The sequence below is a fragment of the Bubalus kerabau genome, chromosome 1 (genome assembly GCF_029407905.1).
Source record: "Bubalus kerabau isolate K-KA32 ecotype Philippines breed swamp buffalo chromosome 1, PCC_UOA_SB_1v2, whole genome shotgun sequence".
NCBI lineage: Eukaryota > Metazoa > Chordata > Mammalia > Artiodactyla > Bovidae > Bubalus > Bubalus kerabau.
In genome coordinates, this window is record NC_073624.1 from 36,422,037 (window position 1) to 36,442,675 (window position 20,639).

Sequence of the window (20,639 nt, forward strand, 5' to 3'; positions counted from 1 at the left end):
TAGCAAGTCTTCCTGCTTTGAAAGAGTAAACGTTTACAAAATGAATTATGGTCCATTACATAAGGAAACGATAGAATGTGTCTGAAAGCAGGCTTTATGGTAGAAACACCTTCAAAATCTAGTTTTACACAGCTTTTGAAGGAATCGAAAAGAACGCCATGAATATGTTCTTGCACATTTTAAAAAATTAATGTTTTTTGCAATAGCCACTAAATACTCTTAAAAACTGAGTCCTTGCAAGGAGAAAACATATGGATTAACCCTACAAGAGTACACCCTAAGATGAACACCTATAGGAACATGATTAGCATGATCACTGAGCCAAGATCCAGAGCCGAGCAAGCTGTGCTTCGGATGCACAAATTAGGTATAAGCCAAAGGCCGGGCCACCCAAGCCTCTCCTCGGAGTGGGAGTGGCAAAGCCAAACAGCTGCTCTTTCGTGGTGCTCCCAGGGGCGGGTGGGAAACGGGCATCCTGAGAGCACATCCCCAGGGTACCATGCAGCAAAGAGGAGCGGGCTGGTCACTTGGGGAAGCAGCCGGCCAAGAAAAACCCTGAACTCTCAGAAAACACACAAGGGGAAAACGTTGCAGTGGGAGCCAGAGTTAAAGTTCTGGAATGGAGTTCTTGACAATTTGCCCAGCTGCCTGCCATTTTCCCAGCTGTTTTCCAGGTAGGAGGACCAGGCACGGTCAAGGCCAAGGCTGAAGCAGGAAGCTGCCACAGAGCCGAAAGCCTATTAATGCATCCACACCTCATCACTGAATTCTAAAACGCAGTTCATTTACCATCCCACATTTGGGCTAAAATCAGCTCATGGCTTTGCTGTAATGGTAATTTTTTGCCTCTGTGGACTAGAGTATTCCCAGGAAGACCCCTTCTCAGTGATAGCATTGCCGAATTTTCCATCTCTCACTACCAGTACAGCCAGAAATTCTGACTCTGAACAGTTATGAAAAACAGCCCTTCCTAAGTTTCTATTTAAAGTACAAATACTCCTGGGTGTAGTTAAATAAGAAAAATTATGATGATAAATTTCTGTTTGCTTGACGATCTAGGACAATGGAGGAGCCCTGCATGTTTTGGTTAAGACACTGAGCGATTTAAAGATAAGGGTAAAAGGTGAATGATGGGACGTGCTGACATTCTCTCAGGTTTTCTGATCAGACTGCCTCTAGCCCAGCCAGGGATCCTGTAATGAGGAACTAAGACTTTCAATAGAGACTTCAAAGTTTAAAACTTTCTGGGCACTGGGTTATTGTTTGTATTTACACCTGGGTAAGCACTGTCATTGCTGCTAGAGCATGAAGTATGAAAATCATACAGAAATATAAGATATCTGCTATAACCACTTCTGCTGTTTTCCGTGTTCTGAAATCTGCCTCTTATCAAGTGCAATAGAACAGAGTTCAGTTCCTGATATAACAATTCCATCAAGCTATTCTGCCCCTGAAAACCATTCTCCACCACAGCTTGTCCTGGCGGCGACACTATAAGCGACTGACAATTGCTTGCCTCCCCCACCCCCACCCGCCAGTGTCGCTTCAGCCCTCCCAGCTGCCACCAAAAAGAAAACAGAAAGTCTCTCAGTAGCACTTTGCTTCTCAGCAGGAAGCCGGTACTGTTTGTGATATCCATTTTGATACAAACCTAAATTAGGCCTCTGGAAATAGGTAATGCATAAAAAGAAGCGTTTTGTGTCACCAAATTATTATTATAGGTTACTGTTAACCCTTGGAAGATAGAGGTGAGCCCAGAAGCTCCCCACTGAGGTGGCGATTTGACATGAAATCACAGGCCCTACCTCAGAAGATGGTTCAGGTGAGCTTGCGATGAGGGAAACTATCTGGTTGACCTAGAGGACTGTGATAGCTGGTTTAAGTGGGGAAGCTGAGAGCGATGCCAGTTAAACAAAAGGATCAGCACAGCGTGTCGAGCCAGCGGTGTGCTGGCGCAAGTTTAACAGCTGACAGAGCCTGGAGATGCAGGAAAACAAGAACAGTCACGATAGTTTACTATCAGGCAGATTGAAGACTCTTCTCTTCCAAAGTTCTCCTCGCAGAGACACGTAAAGGGGCCAAGGTTCAGAGCAACACTATTTTTTAAAAGGTCGTTTGTGATAAAACTGTTAACTAGTCCTGTTGAAATAATAAATTAGAATATTGCATATACTGAGGTTTCTGTATTTCTTCATATAGTTTGTCTTTTTAAAAACTTTTTATTTTATATTAGAGTATAGCAGATTAACACTGTCATGATAGCTTCAGGTGGACAGAAAAGGGATTCAGCCATATATATTATTAATACACGTATCTATTCTTCCCCAAACTCACCTCCCATCCAGGCTGCCACATAATATTGAGCAGAGTTCCTGTGCTCTACAGTAGGAACTTGTTGGTTATCCATTTTAAATGTAGCAGTGTCTTCATGTCTATCCCAAACTCCCTATCTCTTCCCCCAATTCTTCCCCACTAGCAACCATAAATTCATTCTCTAAATCCATGAGTCTGTTTTGTTTTGGAAATTCCCTGCTCAAAAATTTAAATTGCTGGTCCATAATTAAGATTCGAAGAAATCTAAGAACTTAGCCTAAAACTACTCCTATATTAAATCATTTTACTTTTCCTATTTAACCTCTGCAATATTTGATTCTCTCATTCTTCTTTCTGTATTACTACATTAAAATAAGCAGCAGTTATCATCTTAATAATTATAAATATAACTGAATTCAAAGATCCAAATCAAAGACCACTTTCTATCAATCTTGATTAGTGAAAGAAACACAAAGAATCATGCAAAACATCCTCTCATCTTTCAGCTCAGCTCAGCTTACTTTCCAATTAAAAACTATATGACAGAGAGTCATCATATCATACAATAACTTGGATTTTCCTTCCTCCTCATGCATTTTTATTCTATGCTTTGATAAAAATTATCACGTGAGACTGGCTTATCTCATTAAAATAAACAGACATGACTGAGTTCATATCTCTTGAGACAGTCAAAACAATGCAAAATGTAATTCCTCAAATTGGGATAACCAGTATTTACTGAATAAATAACTAAACAAGTAAAGCTTTTTCAAAGGGAGTATCACAGGTTTATGATGAAGAGTAACAGAAATATTCTGCAACTGGTTTCATGGAAAAAGAAAACAGCTAATACGAACAACCAAAGTTTTATAGGAAGTTGAGGAGACAATGGACACCAGCCAAATTTCATAGCTGCAGTTTTTAGCTGAGTCTCTAAATTTGAAGGCAGAGTAAATGTTCCTCTCTCCTTTCCTAGACACAACCCATAAAATGACAGGCTCTTTTTAATGTCTAAGAATGCTGTTTGGGTCTCATCGGAGTCAGCAACAAGATCTTCAGACTGAGAAAATACCTAGTCAATTGCATTTAGCTGCAGTGCATAACATGGTAATATCAAAAGTGCTGGAATCACACACTTCAGGGTAAGGGCACCATATGATCCCAGTACAATCTCATTCAGGGAATTCTGACTAGCTAATTCCTTGGCATCCTCAGATATCTACATATCATCTGAGCCAGTTACCGAAATTAAATCTCCTATGTTTCCATTTTCTAAAATAATTCAATTCAAATATTCAACAGCAGTACGTCTGGTCATAGTTCAAGGACCTCAGTGTTGATGAGGCACTTTCTTCAAAGTTTCTGCAGGCTATTTGCCACACATCGTACATACCTGTGCAGTTCATTCCCTGGGAAGTCGCTTTTGCCGTAGCTTCCGCCTTAAAAATATTCCTACACCCATGCTGATTTTGTATCTGTTCAGTTCAAATTTAGATTCATTGGTACTTTTCCATAGTTACATTTCTTGTTCAGTTGATTTGTCCTTTTATTTATTCTGAAGTTTTTGATGTAAGACAAACAGGAATACCACCTTCTAAAATTACTACTATCCTACCATCCTCCGATGGAACATTAGCGGGAAGCAATATTCTCCAAAGCTATGAAGCATACACTGCCCTAAATTACATTGCAGTCGCTGCCCTGAGCTCACACATTTTTGAATAGAAAGGCTCCCAGGGATCTCTCTGTACTGACTGCATTTACTGCTTTAAAATATTTTTAACCCAGACGCTGAAGTGCCAGCCTTGCAGTTCCTCATGCTAATCCCAGCCTGGGTGGCTGTTCTTAAGGGAAAGCATTCAAAACATTGTAACAGTGCATCAACTTTGACCCTTTTCACTTAAACATGAGACTCTTTTTAAAAGTTTGAATTCCAGAGGGAATCACTGAACTTTGACCTGCTTAAAATTAGTTTTGTTTTAGTGCCTTCATGGTGACTCAACAGGCCAATTTTCCAGACACTTAAGACGTTTCTGCCCCTGAAGATTCCAGTTCAAGTCCACAACTATGTTTGCTGGTCAGAGCAGAACACTTTGTCCCAGGGTTTCAAGCAACAAATTCCCAGATCTCTCCATCTCTCTGCCAGATGTTGGCATTAGTTGGTATTAAGATGGATCTAAATACACACACATACACACACACACACACGATACACAGTCAGAGGACAGGCTTTTTTTTTTTTTTTTTTTTTTTTCACTTAGAGCCTTTTAGGAAAGAAAGTTTTCCACTCAAAATTCAGTCATGGAGAAATGTTTATCAGGATTATATAAACATTACTTAATAGCCTAACTCCTACAAGAATAAAACTCCTAACTTTTGGTAAGCAGTACAATGATACATTTATAATATAAGCTTTCTGAATCTACTTTTCTTAATGAGGAACCAAAATGTTACTGGGGTTTTATTTTCTAATTTATTACAGATTTTAGAAATTGTCGATGAATAATTACATTGTGAGTAAACATTATCACAATGTTATACTTTCCTTCAATGGAATTTCCAATATGACATTTGTTGTCAAAAATTCATGATAGTTAATAGGTAAAATAAAGTTTCCAAAGAACTAAAGGGACAGCACATGTTAAGCTTGATTCAGTCCCCAAAACTGCTCCCCCTGTTGGAAAAAGGAACAAAGCAGTACCCAAGTTCATTAATGCAAACTAACTAAGGTGTTTAATATGAAGGAAGTAGCTATTAGTCTGGAACAATTCCTGCATAAACAGTGGACTTTAGAATTTTTAGAACAGTCAAAGATAAAGGCATTCAGCAAAAGAAAACCCATTCAGGATCACAAAACCAGAAAAAAAGAAATGTGGACATAGTTAACCAGGATAAAAGAATCACTATAATACAAATTGCATACCATGTTAAACTACAAGTCTTTACTGCCTCTGAAGGGTGTGTTAGATATACTGAAAAGTGGTGCAAACGTATATACCAGATCTTCGTATTCAAACACCAGTTTTTTAAATTTTTTTATTGAAGGATAATTGCTTTACAGAATTTTGCTGTTTTCTGTCAAACCTCAACATGAATCAGCCAAAGGTATACATATATACCCTCCCTTTTGAAACTCCCTCCCACTTCTCTCCTTATCCCACCCCTCTAGGTTGATACAGAGGCCCTGTTTGAGTTTTCTGAGCCATACAGCAAATTCCCATTGACTATCTAGTTTACTTATGGTAACGTAAGTTTCCATGTTACTCTTTCCATACATCTCACCCCCTCCTCCCCTCTCCCCATGTTCATAAGTCTATTCTCTATGTTTGTTTCTCCATTGCAGCCCTGAAAATAAATTCTTCAGTACCGTTTTTCTATATTCTGTATATATATGTATATATATAAAGATATTCTGTATACCTTCCTTTTTCTGACTCACTTCACTCTGTATAATAGGTTCTAGGTTCATCTACCTCATCAGAACTGACTCAAATGTGTTCCTTTTTATGGCTGAGTAATATTCCATTGTGTATCTATACCATAACCTCTTTATCCATTCATTTGCTGATGGACATCTAGGTTGCTTCCATTTAAATCTGTTCATTTTCAAAGAGCTACCAAGTGACACCCAAAGCCGGAAGTCAAAAACTACCTTTGGGCTTCTGCTGAGCCTTATGACCTAAGGGGCAGAACTGTTTGCACTAACTCCAAGCCCAGACCTGCTATAGGGTCCACTCTTGCTTTGAGTTTCTCTTAAACCTTGCATCATTTTATATCTTCTGACAAATGGATCATAGCCATCTTCCAAATATTCTGTGGCTGCTGCCTCTAATTTCCAAACAGGCTCTCTAAATGCTTTGGAGTTTTCATAAAGATGGGGAGGTCAGGTACAACTAGTGGTCCTTGATCTTACAGGTCCAGCTATTTTTTTCTTAAAGGACCACAGGGTAAATATTTTTGTATACTATCTGCCACAACTATTCAACTCTGCTCTTACAGTTTGAAAGTAGTCATGGCTAATGTGTAAATGGATGAGCATGGCTGTGTTCCAATAAAACTTTACTCACCAACAAGAGTCCTGCCCAGCCTCAGAAAGCTGTCCTAAACTCTCTGTGATCTTTGGGCATCTAATCTTCACTTACCTTTCATGGTCACAAAAACCAACCATGGCAAATTTATATTCGAGCTGTTTGCTTTCCTTCTAATATCAATACCAAATCTAATACTCGGAAAATAAAAACTATTCAACTGAGTCTCTCCAGTGATTGCTTCTTTCATTTCCTACCCACTGAAGAAAAGAACACAATAGAGATGTTCAAACTGGAGGTAAATGGTCATTCTGGATCTGTACATTATTAATTCATTTTCATTTTATTCATAAGTCATTTAACACACATACTGTGTGTGAGGTGTCCTGAATGATCACAGGTTTCTTGTAAACTAAGAAAATACTTAGAAGTCATTCCAATTATTTTACATTTCAAGTACATGTGACTATTTGGGTTTTTACTGATGGTTAAGAAAATAGCACTAATAGTTCTGAAAACTGCATCAATTACTTACTAGGAAGAGGTCAACTGAAATGAAAATTTCACATGCTACCAACTAGTACATTCAAATGACATGAAAATAAGTATGAATTACGTAAGATGCTAATGGAAATACACATACGTAAGGATCAGATAGTAAAGGACAGTATTTAGATAAAGTAAAACTATACAGAGACATTCTTATGGAAAGACCAATATCTGAAGAATCTGCCAACACATAATTAACATTGTAGTTGCTTAATTCTTTAATTGTCTTACTAATAAAATATGCTACTAATTATGTAAGATATTTTGGCCTTGCATTCCAAAAGGCATATTTGCATTTTTCTTTGTATACATTGTGAAAACTAATATACAGGGTCATTAAAAAGTAATGTGACTGGTTTTTAAACAAACATACCATGTCATCCAAACATGCTTTCCCTTCACAATGGTCACCTGAGAAGGCCACTTACTCACTCTAAAGCTCAGCCATTATTCAAAGTATTTCTCCCTCCTTTAGAAACTGCTTTCTAAGTCTGTACCACACACATGCATACACATTTCTAAATATCCTCAATGGTGACAAATTTCATAATTTGAAAGTCAATTTTAGCCATTTTCATCATTTCAGAGAGACATTTATAGCCAACTCTGGTGAATAAAAAAAAGCATGATGAATCTTGGTATAAAATGCGAATAGAAAGTAATGAGATGGATGTTTTTAGTCAGGCTTGCAAATGATTCAAAAGACAATTCGGAGAGGAAGTTTTCCAAAATGTTTTGAACAAGGGCATCAATGGAATCAGGGTTCTGCTTCTCTGGGTGACAATTTTGAAAAACAACATTAATATGAATGCATAAATTATAATGTGATCATTGTCTTTAAAAATCACACTCCATACTTTTCACTCACACTCTGCAAATACAAAATAAAGCAGATATACATCTTCATTCGGAAGGTTATTTATGCATATTCTGAAGCTTCCATGGGCGAAACTCACCATAGGTTGATTTATACATATCATATCATATAAACTGAACTCTTTTGATCTTTCAAAAAAATGTAATTTTTAAAATTTCTTATTTTCATAGTTGGATATTTACACCCAACCCCAATCTGTAGCCTGCTCTAAACTTTCTACTCCCCTGTGCAGTCAAATCCTGACAAGAGCTTACTGTGGGATTATGCACAAAAACTGCAAATTTAAACAAGGTGCGATCGTATACTTTTTCACACATTAGTGTATCTTGCTGCACAAGAACACTAATGTATGCACAGTTCCAAAATAGCTTGGGCTATTACTGCACAGCCTTGAAAACTACTAAAATCCCAATAAGAGCACCTTTCAAAAGCTGTTTCTTCATTATCGCACACAAGGAGAAGCTTGCTTTCGCTATTTGTATTTTACAGTAAAAAAAAAAAAAAATACAGAAATGTCTATGACATTGTCTCATAATTCTGAGGTCTTATTTCTTATTAGAGTCTCTGCAGTTATAAAAGTTGTTTCATCAATATGAATATGACAATGGGACTCAATACTATTTAATCGACTCAATTATGGAACAAGTGTGCTTTTTTTCCTTGTGCTGCCCTAGTTTCTTTTAAGTTGCATTTGAATTATTGATGAAGTTGCAATAAAGCATTTCTTTGTTACACTTAGTTTAGAAGTAGAAAATGATGTTTCATGGTTAATTTTTAGACCCACAGTGATAAAATAAACACACTTGTTGTCCTTTCAAAGAAAATCAATAGTGTGGTACAGGCTTAAAAGAATGCCTTCCCCTTTTTTTCTATTGTCTTGAAAACATGACGTGCTGGAACTGTGAATATAAATACAAATACAAAAGGAAAAATGGTAAGCAAAGTACACTACAGAAAATACTATTCCTGGTCTTTGGGGATACTGAAAGATTTATATGTATGATGAATTTAGGTTCTGCTTTTTCTCAAGTATTTCAAGGACCCGTTTACACTTGTAGCAGGATAAGGCCCTGAAAAATGGAAGAATAGGTTTGGAGACAAGGACAACGCTTCTTATTTAGACTACTCTAATCACTACAGAACTGATGCCCTATTCATTCCATTTTCCAAACAACAGCCAGAATGATCTTTTTAAAAATGCAAATATGAATCCTTTAACTACTTGCCCTTACTTTTATGATAAAAACTCAGAACCTTAGCAGCATATACAAGACCCTATGTGACAGGACCCCTGCCCCCTCCTCCAGCCTCATTCTTCATGACTTTTGCCCTTCTTTTCTGTGCCCCAGCCACTCTGGGGCAATAGAAGAGGGAGGCAGAGAGTGAGTAGGTTAGATAGTATCACCGACTCAATGCATCTGAATTGGAGCAAACTCGGGAAGATCGTGAAGGACAGGGGAGCCTTGGTGCACTTCAGTCCATGGGGTCACAAAGAGTCAGACATTCCTTAGCGACTGAACAACCCTATAATATATCCTTAAAGCTCCCCACACTCATCTCCATAATACACTTCATAGCACTCCTCCGGACTCCTAGAGTAAAACCTTCACAGCCAACCTACATTCACCTAATCCCCAGAGTAACTCATGTGCTCCATCCCCTCTGTGAAACATAGAATTAGCCATGGTACCCTACTGGCGAAAAGGCTACTCCAGCACACCGCACACACCTGCTCTAACTGCTTTACTTGTCTGCTTGATCCAAGTCTCCTTATATCATTTCTATTTGTTACTGTAATTGACTAAATTCATTAAACATTACATAAGTGAGAGAATAGGAGGGCAAAAAGGATGTTATTTGTAATACTAGATTGAATGCTTTGGAAGGAATAAAGGTAAATTTTTAAAAAACTCACATTAGGTTTCAATAGCTTCATAAAATTAGAATAAAAATTAAAAAAAAATTTAAAGATCAATTTCAGCACTTAAATTGCTTGCCTTTTAGCTCTCCTATCATTTTTAGCAAATCAAAAACCATAGAACGTACATCTCGAGTGTGACTTATCCAAGATGACAAGCAGTGGCACTCGAGACTCATCCTTAAAAGCCCCAGCTATATATCAATTAATTGGTAAATTAATAAATATTGATAAACAATGGAACAGCAATAAACAAACTGACTAAACACTGTTTAAAATGCTAAAATATATAGGGAATATGTCATTTCTCTATGATTCTATGCTTTAGCAATTTTTTTAAATTAACAATCCAGTTGCCAGTCACAATTACACTAGACAAGAGAATGTCTCTCAAGTATGATTAACTGATTAATCTCCATTTTTCTCACTAAACTGGAAACGCCATAAGGGCAGGGACCAAATCTCTATTATTCACCCTGGTAACCCCATTAGTCAGCATATCTCATATGTGACAAAGAACAGACTCACAATAAACACACTTTAAATTAATGAATAATAGTTAATCACAGTAAAATATAACAACATTGTAAATTTTAAATTACTATTAAGATCAATATGCAAATAGTTATAAACAGAATAAAAATATGGATGGAATCACCTGAAAATGTCAAGGCACAATATTTTTTGAGAGACAGTATTTGTCCTTCACTCAATAATTAGAAAGATCATTTGAATGTATATTTAAAAAGGAATCAATTATTTATTATTTTAAAAAGTACCATTCTCTAGCATAATGAGGTTCTACCTTATAACTTATGAACTATATTTAAGATTATGTGATTACTTTTTCTTGGGAATCCAACCATGATCACTATATCCTTATTAAGACTTCTATATACTGGTTGCAAATCTTGCTACCTTTTAATCTCTAATGAAAAGTAATAATGCTACCTGAAATGTATTTATCCCCTTTCTTCCAAGAAATTCAAAGCAACAAACGTTTTGTAAGCAGAAACTGTTAAATATAAAATGAAAACACAACTAAAATGAACTTTGATTAAGAAAATAAAAGATGTTAATAAGGAAGCGAAGCTATCCAAAGTTCAGACACAAAACAAATCTAGAATAATTCTTTAAAGTAAGGCTGAGTTTTGCTATAAAAGTACTTTTAAACATTTAAAATTTCAAAAGGACATGAAGAAACTTACTACATTTATGAAAGGATTTGTCTTCTTAGGTTCTCTACTGCTGAGAGACACAAATAAAGACATCTTTTCATTGTTGCATGTAACTGATTTATAAATCTATGACTCCAAGAAAAAATAAGCAATGAGAGAACATTCAAAAGCATTCTGGCGTATTAGGCAGGATATGGCTCATAAATTAGAGCCAGATATTCAGAGGGGTAATGGTGTCAGTGTGGCCCCAACCTTCTAGTTAATTATGAGGAATTGCTAGACATGAGGAAATGCTAAGTCATCATGACCCTGGCTAGCACGCGCGCACACACACACACACACACACACACACATTCCCTTCATGATTTTTAAAATATCGTAAAGTACCACAACTGTGTTCTAAAACCTCGTGTTCGTGTGTGCTCAGTTGCTTCAACCGTGTCCAACTCTTCGCAACCCTATGGACTGTAGCCCACCAGACTCCACTGTCCATGGGATTCTCCAAGGAAGAATACTGAAGTGGGTTGCCATGCCTTACTCCAAGGGATCTTCCCAACCCAAGGACCAAACCCACATCTCTGCATCTCCCGCACTCCAGGCAGAATCTTTACCACTGAGCCATCGGGAACCCCGTTCTAAAACCTTATTTTTTAATACCTGTAGTTCATGCTATCACATTTAAATAGTTGCACAGACCAAACTCATAAAACCATCAAAGTTTGTCGCCAGTACTTTATCCCCTATTTAGTATATAACTTACACTCAAGAAAACTAGCTGAAAAAGTCTTCAAGAAGGGTTCTAAAAAAAAAAAAAAAATCCACTAGCATGCTAAAAGAAAATACATTTTTATTATGTAGATATTCCTTATTCCCTCTTTATCTCAGGCCTTTTAATGTCTCTTTTTGTATGCTTACTATTAGTAAAGCAATATTTTCTTTTTTATTGATGGTGTACATACATGATCAAAGGAAGTTAGGAGAATACTGACTTAGATGCCCGTCTGGGAACCCAGAAAACCTAGGCTTCACTCCTGTCTGCATACTGGGCAAGAATTCCTCCTCCTTTGTCAATACACAGAGACACCATCTCCACCACCATATGTCTATGTCCAATCAGCTATCCTACCTCCAATTAAAATGTTCTCTTGGTCTCATTTCATAAAGACATTTTCTCCAAAGCTGGAAGTTCCAGATGATCCATGTGTTTCTTTTTTTAATCTAACTATTAATAGATTGCCACAGGGCCCTTCATGTCACAACTAGAAGAACTGAATGTTAATGCCACTGTCTTCTTTGTCACACATTGTGACATGATGGACTACACCCTCTAAACATTTAGCTAAATTAATTCACATAAAGCTAACAAATGATTTTAAAATATAATCCTACAAAACTCCAGAGGTTTTCAAAGTAATACCAATAATGCAAATACAAGTGAACATGGGAAAATGGCAGAACTGTATCTCTAAGACCCACTGCTTACCCCTTTGTCAGCCATATTTCAAGGAAAATCTATAGGAATTCAAAAAAGTAGAGTCTCAGAAGGTTGCGTTTAGTGGGTACTGTAGTATGCTACTTGCTGCTGCTACTGCTGCTAAGTCACTTCAGTCGTGTCCGACTCTGTGCTACCCCAGAAACTGCAGCCCACTAGGTTCCGCCATCCCTGATATTCTCCAGGCAAGAATACTGGAGTGGGTTGCCAGTTCCTTCTCCAATGCATGAAAGTGAAAAGTGAAAGTGAAGTCACTCAGTCGTGTCTGATTCTCAGCGATCCCACGGACTGTAGCCCACCAGGCTTCTCCATCCATGGGATTTTCTTAGTGGCATTGATTTCCCAGCTTCCAAGAGTGTTGGCTGCTGAATACTCACATCTAAGTCCCCTCTGAAGAACTACCCTCATACAAACTTCCCCCTGCTCCCCAGGGATGGCTCACATCCAGAACCAACGTATGGTTACAAAGGCCTGGCCCACTTGCCTCAGTTCAGGACATCTCTGAGGAGCCATCCAGTTTCAGAGTTATGCATAGGCTAGCTGAAGCCTCAGCTGCATCACAGTCCTTAGGCTCATCCTGCCTTCCTCAGCCCTTCATGGCTGTTGTCCCCAAGAGCCTTCCCGATAAACCCAATGCGTGCAACTCTACGTGTCAGAGCTGGTCTCCAGGGAACTCTGACGTACTACTACTACTATTATTCAACTGTCATTAAACTGAACCTCGCCCTTAGTGTTTACTGCAGGCTGAGTGTTAGGTCCAGTACAACACATGTACATAAATTGTGAATACATGTGCATGCATTCATGCACACATTCTAAAGGACTGTGTGCTCTACAAACTTTACTGGTGGGGTACCCTTAAAGTACTAACATGTCACCAAATGTGCATTTTAATTGCTGACTTAAGAAGACAGTTTTCCATGTTTTTGTCCAGTATACCATTAGTTCATTCACAAGCAAAACAGACCATATTATTCAACACCATAAGGTTCCCCATGACCTACAAGACAGAATTTGTGGCCTTTGGGTCTATGACAAAAAGATCACCTTGATCCGACCACTGCCAACATCACTGCCTCATCTCAGCTGGTTCCTGTCACGTACTTTATGTTCTACCAACACCACACTGTCTGTAATTTCACAAACACACCATGCTATTTCTCACCTTCTTGCCTTTTTAGTCACACTGTCCTGTCTGCTTGGAATACCTTCCTCCCTTCTCAGAGTACCTCCCTCTGCCTTTCTAAGCTTAACTCAGAGCCTTACCAAGGGCAGGTTGGCAGGAGCAGTGTGCCCAAGCATAGGCAATAAGTGGATGCAATGTCTGCAGAAATTTTAAGAACAACAATATAACTAACTAAAAGTCAATGGGCTTTTTATTATCTAATTCTAAGAATAATTCTAAATGATGTCAGTGATAAAATGATCTTTCCAACCACGGCTGACTGCCCCCAAAGTCTACCCTGGTTATGCTACTCCCCCTTTTTAAGCCTGACTCAGAAATTCCAGTAAACATTGAACACTTTTACTAAAACTTGTGGGTTTGAATAGAAACCATTATTAACTCCAGAAAAACCAAAAAAGTTCTTTAAAAAGTAAAAGTAATCAATATACAATATCCTCAGTGGTCAACAACACTTACAGAGTTAAAGTAACTGTGTGTTTGGTTTTTTGTTTGTTTGGGTTTTTGTTTTGGGGGGATTATTTCTTTTGGGGGTGCCTTACAGCTTGCAGGATCTTAGCTTCCCGACCAGGGATCAAACTGGTCCCAGCAGTGAAAACACCGAGTGCTAACCACTGGACCACCAGGAAATTCCTGTAACTGTGTTTACTGAACTGATTTAACTCTAAAAAAGGAGGGAGATGAAACTACATTGAGATAATGGGAAAAGGAATATGTGTGATGTTAGGAAGCAAGGGTGGGGGAAGAGTAGTATAACAAGGCCAACTAGTAGGAAGTCAATCAATAACTCACATTTTTTGGAAAATAAGGAATAAACATTTTATTCAGAAATACAGATACAGAGTTGGAAGTAAAAGGAGTGGCATGATCATCAATAAGACAGGTGTGCTATTTTGTTATGTAGCTTTGAGTTTTACACAACATATACACATTATTTCAATATATATTTAATTGATTAATAAAATACTCAACTCACCCTTCAATTCACTTAGAAAACCTTCCCCAACCTCTCTTCCTTGCTCTCAAAATACTCTAACACTATACCTATCACACTGATACATAATTACCAGTTTATGTTACTAACTTCCCTATCAAGTAGAGGTTTGTGCAGACAAGAACCAAGATGTACTTATATTTGTATCCCCTGGCAGAAGTGATACATAAATTTAAATTTAAATGTGAACTCAATAAATTTTTACTGAGCTCCAAGTAGATAAAAGTAGTAATAAGACACAGGTTTCTGATTTCAAAGAATAACATTTATGACCATAAAATGTCATCATGTAGCAGAACTCATTATGGCCAAGGACTGTTTTATAGACTTTATACTCTTTCTTTCATTGATTCTAGACAACTGCTTTATGAAGTACATATAATTATCCCCATTCTGCAGATGAGGAATCACAGACTGAGAGGTTAAGCAGGCTGCCATACTAAAGATGTAAATGAGGAGCCACAATAGGAGTATAATACTGGACTACAAATCCACATCCCTAGGCAAACTCACAGGATCTCTCAAAAGATAAGACATGTTCACAATATGCTTATAACATGGAACAGTCAAATCTTTAAAAGTGGCTATAGATGTAAGTATCATCAGATCACAAGGAGAAAGCATCAGTCAGTAGATTCTGTAAGGATGCTGTGAAAAAAGCAAACTTCAACTTGGAAATTAAGGGATGGGTAGTGTTTCAGAAAATCTATGGGAAAGTATGATATATACCAAAGGAAAGTTCAGAAACATGAAAGCAAATATATAGAGAGAGACAGAAGACACTACAGGTTTTGTGTCAAATCTCTCTGCTTGAATGTTGCTGATGTGCTCAGTCGTGGCCGACTCTTTGCAACCCCATGGACTATAGCCTGCCAGGTTCCTCCGTCCATGGAATTTTCCAGGCAAGAATACTGGAGTGGGTAGACATTTCCTTCTCCACTATGCTTAAATACTCAAGGGCTAAAAGAGGTATAGATACAGTCAGCAGCATCCCTGGGAAGCAGATGGACTTACACATCTTTTCCCCAAATTTATGAACAAGAAAACAATGATTAATTATCAGATGGAATATTCCATTAGGTTGGTAGAATTGGGGTGGGGGCAAATACAAAGCACTGAAACTGGGTGACCTCCCCTCTATGTTTGCTTGTAAAACCTTTCCTATCGTCTCCATCTCTGATACTACTGCTAAAGTCCAAAATCAAAGCCACTATCTTTCTCTGTGTAAATAGCTGCAACGGCTTCCTTACAAGCTTGCCAAATCCATTCCTTCTTCTCTTAAATTTGGTCTACATGCTCTGGCCATAGATTTTATCAGTCTCTTGCTTAAAACTATTCAATGGGTTTCTTATCACTCTTATTTGAAGAGTCACCTTCGAAAACTCACCTTTGCAGCCTCATCAATGTCCATCTCCCAGTCACTCTGCTCCAGCAATGCTGGCCTTCTAATTCCAAGAACACACCCACCCATCTCTCTCTGGGACCTTTGCATATACTACTCGTATGTCTCAAAGGTTTTTTCTCTTGTCCCCTTTTTCTCATTAAAGTGCTAGTCACTCAGTCATGTCTGACTCTTTGTAACCCCATGGACTGTAGCATACCAGGTTCCCCTGTCCGTGGAGTTCTGCAGGCAAGAATACTGGAGTGGATTGCCATTCCCTTCTCAGGGGATCTTCCAAACCCAGAGATTGAACCTGGGTCTCCCGTGGGTCTCCCACAGTGCAGGAGGATTCTTTACTATCTAAGCCACCAGGGATGAGACCTCGATGAGACTTCAGTAACCATCCTTCAAATGTGACTTCCTCATGGCTGCCTCCTCTGGCTGTCCTGCCAAAATAGCAGACACTTCTCCTCCATGTTGTATATAATCCTGCAAAATACATTTCTACAGTTTACAGTCATAAAGTCAGGTGATATACAAGGATTTGTATATAAGGTATGTGCCTGTTCCACATATCACAGACACTCTAGCAGTTAAAGTGGGGTCTGGCTCACAGTAGGTGCTCAACAAATATTTGTTGATTACTGAAAATCACTGCAGATGGTGACTGCAGCCATGAAATTAAAAGACACTTACTCCTTGGAAGGAAAGTTATGACCAATCTAGACAGCATATTCAAAAGCAGAGATATTACTTTGCCAACAAAGGTCCGTCTAGTCAAGGCTATGGTTTTTCCAGTGGTTATGCATGAATGTGAGAGTTGGACTGTGAAGAAAGCTGAGTGCCAAAGAATTGAGGCTTTTGAACTGTGGTGTTAGAGAAGACTCTTGAGAGTCCCTTGGACTCCAAGGAGATCCAACCAGTCCATTCTAAAGGAGATTGGTCCTGGGTGTTCTTTAGAAGGAATGATGCTAAAGCTGAAACTCTAGTACTTTGGCCACCTCATGCGAAGAGTTGACTCAATGGAAAAGACTCTGATGCTGGGAGGGATTGGGGGCAGGAGGAGAAGGGGATGACAGAGGATGAGATGACTGGATGGCATCACTGACTCGATGGACGTGAGACTGAGTAAACTCCAGGAGCTGGTGATGGACAAGGAGGCCTGGCGTGCTGCAATTCATGCTGCAAAGAATCAGACACGATTGAGCAACTGAACTGAACTGAACTGAACTGAATGAATGAACAGACACATCAAAAGAGAAAGTTTAAACCCAGAGTCAAGTGGATTGGGAACCAAGGAAAGTCAGACAATGAGGAGGTCTGAAGCAGAATTCCTCGAGTCACAGAGTTCAGATGCAAGCACTGGCTTTTCATGAGATACCCTTGGAAGGCCCCTGACATGAGCATTCTGAGAGAAGTTGACAAGGCTCATGTGTCGCAGACACTTTGAGAGCCATTTGGGAAACCATGCTCAGCTTGAATCCAGACCAGAAGCAAACTGGTCTCAAAAGGACAGTTTCCAATATGAGCCTGAAAAAGTAGAAGGTTTGGAGAACATGGTAAGGCCCTTAGAAAGCAAACTTAAAGGTCTGGATCCCATTGGAGTGTGGTATTCAGGCACCATGAATGTTCAGGAAAGGGGCAACACAATCTAAACAGCATGTCAGGAAGACTGACCTGACAGCGGTAAACAGTGTAAATTGTAAGGAGAGATCCCACTTTGGGGAACTTTGCCAAAGTTCAGAAACAAGCCAAAAAGAGCCTGTCCTAGAGGGATAAAAGTACATGTATAGAGGAAGAGGAAAACACAAGCATCATTTTGAGCCATGACTCAACTGGACTTAAAATATACTTCCCATGTTACAGTGGGCAAGAGCCCCAGCCTCTGAGTCAGACCACTCTGTGTTCAAGTCTCAGCTCCACCAGATGCCAGCTCTACTACTTGGGGCCAGCTCAGTTTCCTTATCTGTAAAATGGATCAACATGTGTATCTACATCAGAGAATTCCTGGGAAGAGCCAATAAAAATAAACTGCTTAGCACAATGCCTGGCAACAGTAAATTATCAATCAACATCAACTGTTATTTCAAGCTAGACAGGTGAAGGAGCACAGTGATGGCATGCCAGGGAACTTATATGGAGGGCTTCTCTTCATATCACAAGAAGATAGTCATCTCTGTTGTAAAGGGTTAACTCCTGTCCTGGCTTCTGCCTGATCTTCTTTAGGACGCATCTGCCTTTCTGGCTTCTGATCTGGATCCATGCCAAACACAAGCTCTGCCAACTCTTTCAGAGACCTTATTCTTCAAGCTGCTTGAGCCATTTCTAAACTTATGCTTTCGACATTTATTTCCAACTTGCCCTCTTACTCTAATGCCGCCCCCTAGAAGCAATCCTGGATACTAAACTTGGAGGCAAAAACCCCTCCATAGCTACATGCGCCACTTCTCTCTTCCCGAGAAATGTCAGAAAGATTATGTTGAAAGCCAGCACAATGCTAAACTCGGTTTTTAAGAGTTAACAGAGAGTGATTTTTTTTTCTCCAAGGATAGGTAATAGCATCAGATTCTGAAATTAAGCACAGCAGGAAGAAAAAGCCTGCATAGATTTCACAGAGTATCACAGGCCTCTGTAATAAAGCACTTAAAAATGCCTTGTATTGCTAATTCTTTACACAATCTCCTTTTATTTCCAAAGCAGGATGCGGGGCTTGAGCCACGAGACGCACATTGATGTTAACATTACACCGCTTGAATTAGAGCCATTTTTCTACTGAAACTCCTGTTAGGTTTAGAATTACTTTTTTACCGTTTCTTCCCCCAATACATTTTCCAGCCTGACATTCCAGATCAAATGAATGGCTGCCTCTTTGAACAATGCTGAACCCACCTTTGCAGTCATTACCTTAGCAAGCATCCTTCTTCCCAAGATTACAATACCCAGGCTTTGAGTTATATGGGAAATCTGCCTGCTAAAGGTCAATGGACCACAGGCCACTCTGGGAATTCTAAGTGAAGGAAGGCAACTCTCTTCCTCATCTGCTTTCGATTTCCCCCCTCCCCCACCCCAAGTCAATACCCTTCATTCACAGATTGAACTCTTCAGCAATTACTTATTCAATAGCCAACATCGGCAAGGCACTGTGCTAGGCATCACAGTGGATTTTCGACACAGCAAAATGAAAGTGACATGAACAGCAAAGCACTGTCTGGTGACCGGCAAACCATCAGATGGAGATGCTCCTACATTCCAAATAGACTGCCTAAGAACTTGCAGCTTTTATGAAGATTTGCTATTTTCATCATCATCCATTATTGGTTAGCATTCATCAAGATTCTTCTTCTCTTTTTACAAGATATTTTTGTATCATTTAAAAGCTTTCTTTTCCAGCCCATGTGGAAACCCGGTCACTTATTCAATAAATATTTATTAAGGACTCTGATCATTTGGAGAACAAAACAGACTCAGTCCTTATCCTCATGTAGTAATTGCTGCTCCCAAGATAATACACACAAACAGCAGCTGGATGATTTGATCCCATACAAACCCCAGGTTTGCTTTTGCACTGTTTATTTGTTTGTCTGAAGGCACTCTCCTGTAAGGACCATATTAGTCTAATTATAACTTGTCCTTATCTGGTCTCACTAGGATTCCTTCCCAGCGTCTTCCTTCTCTATTTCTTTAACCACAATAATCATAATCAAGCTATTCTAATCTATTCACCACATTGCTCTCTCCCTCCACCTGTTTTTATTCATTTGTTAAGCAAAGGTCTTTAAGCACCTGCTATGTTCCAGACACTGTTCTAAATATTTGGGATATGGAACCGAATAAATAAATCAACCCCAGGTCTTCAGTTTACCTCTCCATCTGTCCTGGAAAAGAAAGATCTTTTTAAGTCTGGAATGCACATAACTGCCATCCTTCCCCCGCCCCAACCCACTCTGTGGCGGGTCCCATCACTCTTGACCTTCAGCATGCTAGCATTCTATATACTCAAACTTAGGTTCTTTAAAACCTAAATAAATGACCAAAAACCTAAAACCAAATCACCAAAAAGTCTTTCTAGCAATCTAACAATCACCTGTGCTTTATTCTGGCACTTCCACTACTCCTTGAGCATCTTTACTTTACCTCTATAAACCATATATATAACTTACTACCAACGTGAATCAATAAAAAGTTTTTATCACTAGTTCTCAAACTTTTATGTGCAAAAGAATCACCAGTCATGCTTGTTAAAAATTCAGGGTTAGAGGGCTTCCCAACCACAGGGGTTCAGGTTTCTTATGTCTGAGAAGGGGACAGAAAAGCATATTTTCAAAAACATCCCAGGTGGTTTTCAGCAAGATGACTGGGTGATCACCTTTGAGACACACTGCTCTATAAATTCCTTTGATGTCAGTTTTTATGTATTCAGGATCTCTGCTTCAAGTAAAAATATTTCCTGTTAAGTATAGCTTAAGCAATATCTATCTGTGTGTTCAATAAATATTCTTTGGCTTAGTAAATGGATCAGTGGGTACTTGATAATGATAAGTGATGTTTAGAAATTACTTTACACTTCTCACCTGCTCCTAACTGTCCCCTGTGGTAGACAGGAAGGCATGGTTAGTGCTCGCATTTCATGGATAGGAACCCACACCAGCATCTTGGCCACAGCATGATGGAAACAGTATACGAGGGGCTGAGTCAAAAAGACTGAAATCCAGGCAGTGATTCTCCT

At 38.9% G+C, this 20,639-nt stretch overlaps 1 protein-coding gene across 12 annotated transcripts in view; it reads right to left on the reverse strand.

Moving 5' to 3' along the window:
• The window catches only part of SOX5 (SRY-box transcription factor 5), a 1,162,090-nt gene that overhangs the window by 1,130,862 nt on the left and 10,589 nt on the right, over positions 1–20,639 (reverse strand). For 2 of the 12 annotated variants that reach the window (XM_055572006.1, XM_055571998.1), the window contains exon 1: positions 3,707–4,501. The exons of the other annotated variants lie outside the window; for them this stretch is intronic. The gene's annotated coding sequence lies outside the window, so the exon portion shown is untranslated. Of the gene's footprint in view, positions 1–3,706; positions 4,502–20,639 lie in introns of those variants that run through there. 12 annotated transcript variants of the gene reach the window in all.